General features: G+C 43.2%; 1 pseudogene; it reads right to left on the bottom strand.

Moving 5' to 3' along the window:
- Window positions 1–12,427: 12,427 nt before the first annotated feature.
- Window positions 12,428–13,577, bottom strand: part of LOC139538841 (guanylate-binding protein 1-like) — a 46,675-nt pseudogene continuing 45,525 nt past the window's right edge.

The following is a 13,577-nucleotide window of genomic DNA, read 5'->3' on the forward strand; positions in this document are numbered from 1 at the left end:
TCGTTCCTGGTACTTCATAGCACAAAAACATTACCTCATGTTATCTGGAATGCTCTTTAGGTTTTAAGTCCACCCAAAGACATCGATAGCTCTGTCAGTGCTATCTCATAGAGGCCCATCCTCAGTGAAACACACACACAATAGTTAACAGAACACTCTATTCTGTTGAATAAAACAACCATTATCATGCAATACAAGCATTATAACATAATCTTGCAATTTTCCACGACACGACAAGCCGAGCTGGTTCATGAAAACAACTAACTTTCCAGTCTTGGCACATACTTCTTATACATTTTTCCTCCTTACATCACACCCATAGTAAACTCCTCTTAATGACTCATTCCCTCTGGCATTTAGCCACCGTTATCTTATTGCCTTGCACTAAGTTTAGTTTGGTTTCATATTAGGGCATGGAAACAGTAGAGCCACAGCAATAGTTTAAAAAGACAGACATGTTCTCGACTAAGACAGGTGAGTGCATGTAGGACCAGTCCTTGGCACTTTACAGAAATAACCAGACATGTCATCCTGCTAACTCCTCTGAAAGGGACACCCATGTTCTGGAAAAGACCCAAGCGGTGTAACCATAGCAACAGTATATCAGGTGATAACACAGTTACAGGAATAACCAGTTGTGTCCACACCCCGACAGGTGCATGTCTAATGGTGTCTAATGACCCAGGGCACACATAGAGTGCACTAGTTTTGCTGACTATCCTGAAATGTATAATGGCCACACATGTTCTGGAAAATTCTCAATAGAATCAAATCAGAGAAGGGAAGAATCAATTTTAAACACAGAATTCTGAGGGAGAACCCAGAAACTTTATTTGCCGACTGCTCACACAACAGCTGCAGCCCCTAACGACCCCACTGACCCACCTTCACCCACAACCCCCCCCATACCGACAACCCTTTACCCACACCCCCAGTCAACAAGGAGGCTCACATGGGGACACCTACTACAGAGAGAAGCTCTCTGGCACCCCCTGACACACCCCCACACACCCCTCCTTGTACACAGGCCCTGTGTACCCCATCCCCTGACCGTAAAACCCACTGATGTGGCCATCCTCATTGACTCAAATGGGAAATTCATCCAAGAGGATAAACTCTTCCCCCACCACAAGGTGTCCAAAATATGGTGTCCAAAAACACAGGATGCACTCCACATCCTGTCCCAGTCTGACTTTGGCACACCAGTCCACATTATTATTCACACCGGCACCAACAACCTGCGAGAGGAGCAGGAGAGAGTAGGGAGCTCTGGTCAACAGAGTAGCAGAGAGGGCCTTTGAGTGGTTCCCCAACTCCCACATCACCATCTCCACTCTGCTGCCCCGCAAAGACTTTCATCCCCATACCATTCAGAAAGTCAACCCTGACATCACCAGAGGGTGTGGCCTACTCCCGAACGTGCACGTGCACGTTGCTCACCACCCAACAATCAACCCAGAGCATCTGCACGACCACTCCCACCTGAGGAAGCAGACAGTAGGGATGTGTGCCAAGTCTCTAAAAGACGTGGTACTTGGTAGACAAACATCCCATGCCGCAGAGGACCACCCAGAGACCCCTACCAGACCACTGCACCACCAAGGAGCCCCAGGCACTCTCAACGCCCCACCAGACCCAGCGCACTCCACAGGCCCCACCCACCACCACACCCACCACCAGAGCATCACCACATTCATCGGCTTCGCCAGACTGGACCGGGCCCAGCCTACTACCCCGCATCAGACCACCACCTCTACCAGACCAGAGAGGAAGCCCCAAGGCCCAGACCTGGCCCCCCTCCACTCCACAGGGTCCAACAGCAGGACCAGCGCAGCTACGCAGAGGTCGTCAGAGGACATGAGAACCCTGTAGGATTAAGTGAGATTAAACAGCTCCTCCAATACATCTGCACTAAACACACGCACACGCACACGCACACACACACACACACACACACACACACACACACACACACACACACACACACACACACACACACACACACACACACCTATTGTACTAAAAGTTTACTTGTTCAATGAATAGGAACATATACACTGCTCAAAAAAATAAAGGGAACACTTAAACAACACAATGTAACTCCAAGTCAATCACACTTCTGTGAAATCAAACTGTCCACTTAGGAAGCAACACTGATTGACAATACATTTCACATGCTGTTGTGCAAATGGAATAGACAACAGGTTGAAATTATAGGCAATTAGCAAGACACCCTCAATAAAGGAGTGGTTTTGCAGGTGGTGACCACAGACCACTTCTCAGTTCCTATGCTTCCTGGCTGATGTTTTGGTCACTTTTGAATGCTGGCGGTGCTTTCACTCTAGTGGTAGCATGAGACGGAGTCTACAACCCACACAAGTGGCTCAGGTAGTGCAGCTCATCCAGGATGGCACATCAATGCGAGCTGTGGCAAGAAGGTTTGCTGTGTCTGTCAGCGTAGTGTCCAGAGCATGGAGGCGCTACCAGGAGACAGGCCAGTACATCAGGAGACGTGGAGTAGGCCGTAGGAGGGCAACAACCCAGCAGCAGGACCGCTACCTCCACCTTTGTGCAAGGAGGAGCAGGAGGAGCACTGCCAGAGCCCTGCAAAATGACCTCCAGCAGGCCACAAATGTGCATGTGTCTGCTCAAACGGTCAGAAACAGACTCCATGAGGGTGGTATGAGGGCCCGACGTCCACAGGTGGGGGTTGTGCTTACAGCCCAACACCGTGCAGGACGTTTGGCATTTGCCAGAGAACACCAAGATTGGCAAATTCGCCACTGGCGCCCTAGCCCTCCATGTGCTCGCCAGAGGTAGCCTGACTCCCATTAGGTACCGAGATGAGATCCTCAGACCCCTTGTGAGACCATATGCTGGTGCGGTTGGCCGTGAGGTACGGGGGTGGCAGCATCATGTTGTGGGGGTGCTTTTTGGAGAAATGTCCTCTGGTCTGATGACACAATGATAGAACTGTTTGGCCATAATGACCATCGTTTTTGGAGAAATGTCCTCTGGTCTGATGACACAAAAATAGAACTGTTTGGCCATAATGACCATCGTTATGTTTGGAGGAAAAAGGGGGGCGCTTGCAAGCCGAAGAACACCATCCCAACCGTGAGGTACGGGGGTGGCAGCATCATGTTGTGGGGGTGCTTTGCTGCAGGAGGGACTGGTGCACTTCACAAAATAGATGGCATCATGAGGCTGGAAAATTATGTGGATATATTGAAGCAACGTCTTTGAGACATACTTGAGACAAACTTCCAAAGTTGTGGCAAAATGCTTAAGGTCAACAAAGTCAAGGTATTGGAGTGGCCATCACAAAACCCTGACCTATATCCCATAGAAAATTTGAAACAGATGAAAGCAGGTTCACATTGAGCACATGTGACAGACGTGACAAAGTCTGGAGACGCCGTGAAGAATGTTCTGCTGCCTGCAACATCCTCCAGCATGACCGGTTTGGCGGTGGGTCAGTCATGGTGTGGGGTGGCATTTCTTTGGGGGGCCGCACAGCCCTCCATGTGCTCGCCAGAGGTAGCCTGACTCCCATTAGGTACCGAGATGAGATCCTCAGACCCCTTGTGAGACCATATGCTGGTGCGGTTGGCCCTGGGTTCCTCCTAATGCAAGACAATGCTAGACCTCATGTGGCTGGAGTGTGTCAGCAGTTCCTGCAAGAGGAAGGCATTGATGCTATGGACTGGCCCGCCCGTTCCCCAGACCTGAATCCAATTGAGCACATTTGGGACATCATGTCTCGCTCCATCCACCAACGCCACATTGCACCACAGACTGTCCAGGAGTTGGCGGATGCTTTAGTCCAGGTCTGGGAGGAGATCCGTCAGGAGACCATCCGCCACCTCATCAGGAGCATGCCCAGGCGTTGTAGGGAGGTCATACAGGCACGTGGAGGCCACACACACTACTGAGCCTCATTTTGACTTGTTTTAAGGACATTACATCAAAGTTGGATCAGCCTGTAGTGTGGTTTTCCACTTTAATTTTGAGTGTGACTCCAAATCCAGACCTCCATGGGTTGATAAATTTGATTTCCATTGATAATTTTTGTGTGATTTTGTTGTCAGCACATTCAACTATGTAAAGAAAAAAGTATTTAATAAGAATATTTCATTCATTCAGATCTAGGATGTGTTATTTTAGTGTTCCCTTTATTTTTTTGAGCAGTGTATATACAGTTGAAGTCGGAAGTTTACATACACTTAGGTTGGAGTCATTAAAACTCGTTTTTCAAACACTCCACATATTTCTTGTTCACAAACTATAGTTTTGGCAAGTCGGTTAGGACATCTACTTTATGCATGACACAAGTAATTTTCCCAACAATTGTTTACAGACAGATTATTTCACTTATTTCACTGTATCACAATTCCAGTGGGTCAGAAGTTTACATACACTAAGTTGACTGTTCCTTTAAACAGCTTGGAAAATTCCAGAAAATTATGTAATGGCTTCAGAAGCTTCTGATAGGCTACTTGAAATCATTTGAGTCAATTGGAGGTGTACTTGTTGATGTATTTCAAGGCCTACCTTCAAACTCAGTGCCTCTTTGCTTGACATCATGGGAAAATCAAAAGGAAAACAGCCAAGACCTCAGAAAAAGAATTGTAGGCCTCCACAAGTCTGGTTCATCCTTGGGAGCAATTTCCAAACGCCTGAAGGTACCACGTTCATCTGTACAAACAATAGTACGCAAGTATAAACACCATGGGACCACACAGCCGTCATACCGCTCAGGGAAGGAGACGCGTTCTGTCTCCTAGAGATGAACGTACTTTGGTGCGAAAAGTGCAAATCAATCCCAGAACAACAGCAAAGGACCTTGTGAAGATGCTGGAGGAAACAGGTACAAAATTATCTATATCCACAGTAAAACGAGTCCTATATCGACATAACCTGAAAGTCCGCACAGCAAGGAAGAAGCCACTGCTCCAAAACCGCCATAAAAAAGCCAGACTACGGTTTGCAGCTGCACTTGGGGACAAAGGTCGTACTTTTTGGAGAAATGTCCTCTGGTCTGATGACACAAAAATAGAACTGTTTGGCCATAATGACCATCGTTATGTTTGGAGGAAAAAGGGGGACGCTTGCAAGCCGAAGAACACCATCCCAACCGTGAGGTACGGGGGTGGCAGCATCATGTTGTGGGGGTGCTTTGCTGCAGGAGGGACTGGTGCACTTCACAAAATAGATGGCATCATGAGGCTGGAAAATTATGTGGATATATTGAAGCAACGTCTTTGAGACATACTTGAGACAAACTTCCAAAGTTGTGGCAAAATGCTTAAGGTCAACAAAGTCAAGGTATTGGAGTGGCCATCACAAAACCCTGACCTATATCCCATAGAAAATTTGTGGGCAGAACTGAAAAAGCGTGTGCGAGCAAGGAGGCCTACAAACCTGACTAAGTTACATCAGCTCTGTCAGCAGGAATGGGCCAAAATTCACCCAACTTATTGTGGGAAGCTTGTGGTAGGCTACCTGAAATGTTTGACCCAAGTTAAACAATTTAAAGGAAATTCTACCAAATACTAATTGAGTGTATGTTAACTTCTGACCCACTGGGAATGTGATGATCGAAATAAAAGCTGAAATAAATCATTCTCTCTACTATTATTCTGACATTTCACATTCTTAAAATAAAGTGATGATCCTAACTGACCTAAGACAGGTTATTTTTACTTGGATTAAATGTCAGGAATTGTGGAAAAACTGAGTTTAAATGTATTTGGCGTAGGTGTACGTAAACTTCCAACTTCAACTGTATATAACATATATTTTTTTTGCTGTTATCCTGTTTATCTCACTCTTAACAACGTAATAGTTGGTAGTTACTGTATTTATGACTGCTATTCTTTCTTTTTGCAATATGAAATCACTATCAGTTAGCATGTGGAACATTCAGGGCCTAATCTCATCATTCTTTGGACTGAAGAGTTTAGCACTGAAGTTCAACAATAAACTTAAAGATGTTGACGTCATCATTCTGTAGGAGACATGGTGTAAAGCTGACATTGTCACTCACTGTCCCACAGGCTACAGAGAGGTAATTGTGCCATCACAGAAACACAACTCTGTCAAAAGAGGCAGAGACTCTGGAGGATTGATAATTTGGTACAAATCCGAACTAAAAAATCTAATTGATCCCCTCAAAATTGGTAAATATCACATTTGGTTAAAACTGAAAAAATAACTTGTACTGACAGAAAATATGTGTTCCGTTGCGCAATATATATCCCCCCTCAGAATCCCCGAATTACTCAGAGGAGATCTTCCCCACCCTTGAAGAAGAGACGTGCCATTTCCAGGCCCAGGGAAATGTGCTCATCTGTGGGGACACAAATGCGCGCACAGGAACACTACCTGATCTAACGACCATATGAGGGGAAAGCTTTATTTCAGGCCATACTGTTTCTAACTGCCTTAATCTCACCCATAGAAACAACAGTGACAGCACCATCAACAAAAATGGAAGGGATCTGTTGCAGCTCTGTCGAAGCCAGGGTCTGTACTTTGTTAATGCTAGGTTACAGGGGGACTCTTTGGGGAGATTCACCTATTGCTCACCTCTTGGCCACAGCACAGTAGACTATATGATTACAGACATTGACCCTTTCTCTCTCAGCTCATTCACTGTCAAGCCACTAACACCTCTGTCTGATCACAGCCAAATTACATTGTTCCTCAAAAGAACAGACATGGAAACAACCACACATTCACAGCCCAGTAAGGTATAACATCAGAAATTCATACAGATGGGCCCAAAACAGCACAGAAGAATACTAGAAAGCAACCTGTAACCAAAATATCCAAACACTTAGATAACTTTCTGGATACCACATTCACTCACAGTAAAGAAGGCATCAATCTAGCAGTAAAAAACATCAACTATATATTCAGGTAAATGGCAAAAGAAGCACAACTGAAATTGATAAAAGAGACTTTAAAATTATAAAAACGTACATTCTGAACCAAAAAAGCAGAGTGCAACAGCAAGCAGCTGACACTAATTGAGGAGTCCATAAACACAAACAACTTCTGGCAAAATTGGGGAAAAACTACAAAAATCTAAATAAGAGGAATTAGCGATACAAAATGGTGACATATGGACAACCCATTTTAAAACACTCTACAACACCGTTCAAATTGACACAAACGCAGAACAATGCCAAATTCATGAGAAGTTGAATGGATTAGAAAAAGCTATAAAGGACAATCAAAATCCATTGGACTCCCCAATTACTGACCAGGAGATCTATAAGAAACTTCAGGCCCTCAAATTTAAAAAAGCATGCGAACCTGATGGCATCCTAAATGAGATGCTCAAACTGTTTAATTTGAAAACTGTTTAATTTGATCTTGAGTGTAGGTTATTTCCCTGACATCTGGAATCAAGGACTCCAATAACCCCAATCTTTAAGAACGGAGACAAATTTGACCCTAACAATTACAGAGGTATTTGTGTGAACAGTAACCTGGGGAAGGTTTTCTGTAGTATTATAAATGTAAGAGTTCTAAACTTCCTTAATAAGCACAATGTCTTGAGTAAATCCAAATTGGATTTATACCAAAACATCGCACAACTGATCATATTTGCACCTCACACCCTGATAGATAATTATGTCCACCAAAATAATAGCAAAATATACACTTGCTTTCTTCCAAAAAGCATTTGATTCTATTTGGCATACAGGACTGTTCTACAAAGTTATTGAAAGTGGTGTACAGGGTAAAACATATTACATAATTAAATCAATGTATACTGGCAATACGTGCAGCATTAAAATTGGCAAGAAAATAACAAAATTCTTTAACCAGGGACGGGGCCTTCGCCAGGGTTGTAATCTGAGCCCTGCACTCTTCAATATTTACATCAACGTATTGGCCACTATTCTAGACAAATCCTCAGCCCCTGGTGTTAGTCTCCACAATTCAGAGGTTAAATGCCTACTCTTCACAGATGACCTATGCCTGCTGTCACCCACAGCACATGGCCTACAGCAGAGCCTGGACCAACTAGAGCAGACCTGGGCCCTGGCAGTAAACCCCCAAAAGACTAAAATAATGCTTTTCCAGAGAAGATCCAGATCTCAGGGAATTAGACCAAAGTTCTCAATTGGTACAAAATATATAGAGTATTGCACACACTACAATTACTTAGGTTTAAAAAATAAGCTCAACTGGACACCTTAATGATGCAGTGAATGAACTGAGAGAGAAAGCACGCAGGGCATTCTACGCCATTAAAAAACAAATTCAAATTGAAATACCTATTCAAATTTGGCTAAAACTAATTGAATGTGTCATTGAACCAGCGAGGTGTGGGGTCTACTTGCAAAACAAGATTTCACCAAATGGGACAAATTCCCCATTGAAACCCTACATGCAGAGTTCTGTAAGATTCTCCTACATGTCCAGAGGAAAAATACAAACAATGCATGCAGGGCAGAATTGGGCCAATATCCACTAATAATAAAAACTCAAAAAATAGCAATTAAGTTTAGGAAACATCTAAAATACAGTGACCCCCTCTCATATCATTACTAAGCCAAGCAATGCCAAGAGCTGAACAAAGAAAATAGTCCCATCATCCATCTGGTCTTGGGGCTGAGTTCACAATCCTGTTCTACTAACACACTGAAGCCTCAGGACCAGAACATCCAATCAATCAGAATAAAACTAATTACAACGCAGTCAAAACAAAACTACATTGCTTATTGGGAAACACAAGCACAAAGCAAAATGCAGTGCTATCTGGCCCTAAATCGACAGTACACCGTGGCTAACTATTTGACCATGGTTACTGATCAAAACCTTAAAAAAAACTTGACAAAGTACAGGCTCAGTGAGTAAAATCTTACCATTGAGAAGGGTAGACACAGGAAAACCTGGCTCCCTGTAGAGGAAAGGCTGTGCAACCACTGCACAACAGCAGAACCTGAGACAGATCTGCATTTCCTGACAAAATGTAAAAAATATAAAACAATTAGAGAGTGTCATTTCCCCAAATTTGAAACCCTCATTCAAGGTTTGAGAGAGGGAATGACAGAGATAATGACAGAGAGAGAGAGAGATAATGAGAGAGAGAGAGAGTGTGTGTACCTTACCGAAGGAGAGCAGGACCTGTTTGTTGAGTTGTTGGCCAATAGCATACTCCAAGGTCAAGCTGGTTGACCAAACCACATCCATTATTATCATATTTCCCAGGATGCTCTATTGCAGTTAGATTTCTTAAAAATAGTTTGTTTCCATATCTGTGTTTTTGCATGTACATTGATTGATTTATTAATCAAATAATTCATTTTATGCTACACAAAGATAAATAACATACTTTTTTCTAAACTAATCCAATCTGTAAATTGGATTTATTGCACCGTTACTGAAATGGTAGTTCCCGATTAGCTGGTTTAGGTAATCTCCATTAGATAGGTTTCTAATTCTGACAGTCATTCTAAATGTAAATTGTGGGTGAATAGAAGTCCCAATTGTTGGCAAGCCCCACTCAGGCTGGATTCTAATAGGAATTAGACATCACTTTGCAAACCAGCATAATGTAGGATGATGCTGGTTGTGTGGGTGACCATGGTCCAAAACACAGTAAAGACTGGTCACCAGCAAAACCACATCTAAGGCTGGCCACCAGAGAAAACACAACAAAAGCTGGTCACTAGACTACGCTGGTCTATGCTGTTTTTTTCAGCAGGTTACAGTACAGTATATCGGTTTATCAAAGTAAGGTGGATAACACCTTGGTCCTGCTTTCTGACATTCCCCTCAGGTCTTGATGTGCGTGGTGTGTCCAAGCAGCAGACTAATGAAGATCAGTAGTTTATATGAAAATCATTCCTGCATGTCTCGTCCTGGCCCTAAAGCTGATCTGGGTACTGATCATCTGAGTAGAGATGTGTTCATATCATTCCATAATTACAGTTCCTCTTGTTGTCCTGCTGTTGATGTACTCATGTTTGTATTTGATTACATTTATATGAGGTGACTGAAAGACAGGATGTCTCTTTTTCATGTGAATGCTTGTGCTTATGTTTCCATGTAGAGATTCAGCTGGTGGTGTTCAGTTCATCAGTTCTCCCCATTGATCAATATCTCCATTAAAACAGGTTTAGCGTCATCCTTAACCCTATCAGAGAAAATGTGAAAAGTTATCTGTCGTGTCTTTGGCATCATTAAAACTGAAGACTTATTTACTTATTTATCAAATAACTCTCTGTAATTATTATTACGCGATTAAACTGATTAATCATGTAACTGTAATTAACTAGGAAGTCGGGGCACCAAGGAAAATATTCAGATTACAAAGTTATAATTTTCCTAATATAACTTTCAGATATTTTAATATCTGATCAATTAGTCTTCGAATTAATGAGTTATTATTTACCTCACGTTAGTCTCATTCCAAACGTCGTAAATTGTTGGTTATCTGCACGAACCCAGTCTTCACTATGAGTCATCCATACATCAATTGTCTTAAAATAATTTATTTACTAACTAAGTAATTCACAGAAATGCATAAGAAACAGTAGATATGGTTACAAGGAAATTATAGCGGATGTGCCCTAGTGGGCTAAACCGGTATGGCGGCTTGTTAGACAGAGTGATAATTATAACAATTGAAATACTAATCCTTTGCACATGAACGCTCACTCATTCGGGAACAATTGCAATCAATATATATATTTACGCTCAGTGTGTCGTCGGGGTCTCTGTTGAAAAGTTTGTTTCTGTTGGAGAGTTTGTCCGCTCTCTCTCTCTGTTGTGGTTAGAATGGATAGTTCAGAGTGACATTCATTCATGTCGTTATAGAATAGATGTTTCGGCGGTTGTCGGTCTTCGCGTTCAATGATACCGAATTCCTAGCTGCAGACTAGTAATTAATATCAAAGACTTGTTCTTATTCTGTCGGTATCGATAGTCTAAAAGTTTAACCACGTGGTATGGTTAAAAGATTCAGCCATCTACTCAAACCTTAGCTTATACTCAGGTAAATGGTCTCTACTCAAACCTTGGCCCTCTCGTGGTAAGCTGGTCTGCAACCGTTAGCCATCTCGTAATTGAGGTAAGCTCGGTCTGACAATAGAAAACCTGGGTGTGGGTTTTATTCGGAAGAGCAGAAAAGGGCCTGTCCCATGACGCCAGACCATAACTGTGCTCATGGGCGGTCCTCTGATTTAGTTAAACTCCAAAGGGAATTGGAGTTTCCTTCATTTAACAGTCCAAAATCACATTACACAATTTCACAAACAGTATCATCCTCACTCATTCATCTTATACAACAATTAGATGTAAGCCTCATATCTGAGGCTATTGTATAAACAGCGTTATGGTAATGTGGCCATATTGTCTCCCATGAGTTTCACAAAATTGTACCAAATGGACCAGTTCGTAGCTGGATTCTTCACCGATCTTTTATACCTTCTCCAGAACATAAATGTCGTTCGGTTCTCCAGTTCGGTGAGGTGGAAGAAATTCCTTTGTTCTCTCTATGAAACTCAATCTCTCTCTATACTGTCTGGCCATGAGGCAGGATCTTCCCTAGGAATTTACAACCTCTCTGACCACAGCAGCCTGGTTGTAGGAGACAGAGAGAGATGTGCCGAGGTAGAGGGATGGTGCTCGCGGTGTCCAAAGAGGGCAACGTCATGACACCTGACTGCAGTTTGGCCACCTTTGATGGCCACTGGCACGCTGGAGAAGTGTGCTCTTCACGGATGAATCACAGTTTCAACTGTACAGGGCAGATGGCAGACAGCCAACGTTGTGAACAGAGTGCCCAATGGTGGCGGTGTGGTTATGGTGTGGGCCAGCATAAGCAAGGACAACAAACACAATTGCATTTTATCAATGGCAAGTTGAATGCACAGAGAAACCGTGACGAGATCCTGAGGCCCATTGTCGTGCCATTCATCTGCCGCCATCACCTCATGTTTCAGCATGATAATGCACGGCCCCATGTCGCAAGGATCTGTACACAATTTTTGGAAGTTGAAAATGTCCCAGTTCTGGGATGCTCTGGATCGACATTGTGTTCCAGTTCCTGCCAACATCCAGCATCTTCACACAGCTATTGAAGAGGAGTGAGACAACATTCCACAATCAATGGCCTGATCAACTCTATGCGAAGGAGATGTGTTGTGCTGCATGAGGCAAATGGTGATCACACCAAATACTGACTGGTTTTCTGGTCCACGCCCCTACCTTTTTTTTAAGGTATCTGTGACCAACAGATGCATATCTGCATTCCCAGTCATGTGAAATCCAGAGATTAGGACCTAATGAACCTAATTTACTTCAGTTGATTGATTTCCTTAAATGTAATTCAGTAAAATCTTAGAAATTGTTGCGTTTATATTTTTGTTCAGTGTATACTATGATTAAAGAAAAGTCTCAGTTAGTCTAGAAATGTTTTTATTAAAGCCTCTAGATTTAAGCGCTATACTAGTACAGTGATAATTTCACCAAAACCTGTAAATACATATACTGTGTAAGAAAAATAATAATACATCACTCTTGCATATAAAGCTTATACTGATACTAAGCATGGCTATCAACTTGACTTTTCGCTTTACATTGCTAGATAAAGCTAACAAAATGTGTACATGCTCAGGTAATACACAATGTTTCTACTTCATAAAAGCTCCCCTCATGAGCTTATATTGAAAGACAGTGTTGGCAGCGTCCAATCCAAATCGAAGAACAGGCATGACTGTAGACTCAAGGAAACCACCTCCTTCCTTCCCAGGTGTGTTGCTCTTCTTGAACTCCTCTATATCCTGTCTCATTAAGTCAGCCTTCTCCTTGTGGCCCTTCTCCAGCAGATCCTTCTGCTCCTGCACCTTGCACTCCAAGGCCCTGTGGAAGTCCCGTTCCTGTTGCTTCATCTCCTTCTTCATCTTCTCTTCCATCTGCTTCAACTTCTCGTCTTTGCTTCTGCGATCGTCCTCCATGGTGCGCTCCATCTCCAACCGTTTCTCTTCAGCAGCCTTCTTCTCCTGCTCCAGCACAGCTGATCTCTCCTTCTCCTCTGCATGGTCCAAAGGAAGAGTTGAGGTAGGAAAACACTCTAGCTTCTGGACTATTCATATTCTCTCTCATATGGAGTCAACAGACAGCCCCTGATCTTTTCCATGTTCTGGAGTAGGCCATAACTTTTAGATTACTCTTTCAAACATCCCAGATCTATGTTGACTTCGTGCAAGATTATCACCAATTTATTGCGACAGAGCCTGGGCGCGAACCCAGAGACTCTGGTGGGACAGCTAGCGCTGCGATGCAGTGCCCTAGACCACTGCGCCACCCGGGAGGCCCCGCAAAGACCATTTTAAGAATAATTTCTTTTTAAAATATATATTTTTTAAGAATTGTCTATTGAGGCACAGATGATGCCCAAACCAGTTTGTGAATTCAGATATGTCTCTCAGCATTAGTCAGTCTCTGTCTCACCTTTTCTCTTTCCAGCCAGCTTGTTCATGAGGTAGGACTTGCCGGTGCGGTACAGCCCGACCACCGCCACCACTACGACTTGCTGGTTCAGTCTCATC

This window comes from Salvelinus alpinus, chromosome 14 (genome assembly GCF_045679555.1).
Source record: "Salvelinus alpinus chromosome 14, SLU_Salpinus.1, whole genome shotgun sequence".
Classification (NCBI taxonomy): Eukaryota; Metazoa; Chordata; class Actinopteri; order Salmoniformes; family Salmonidae; genus Salvelinus; species Salvelinus alpinus.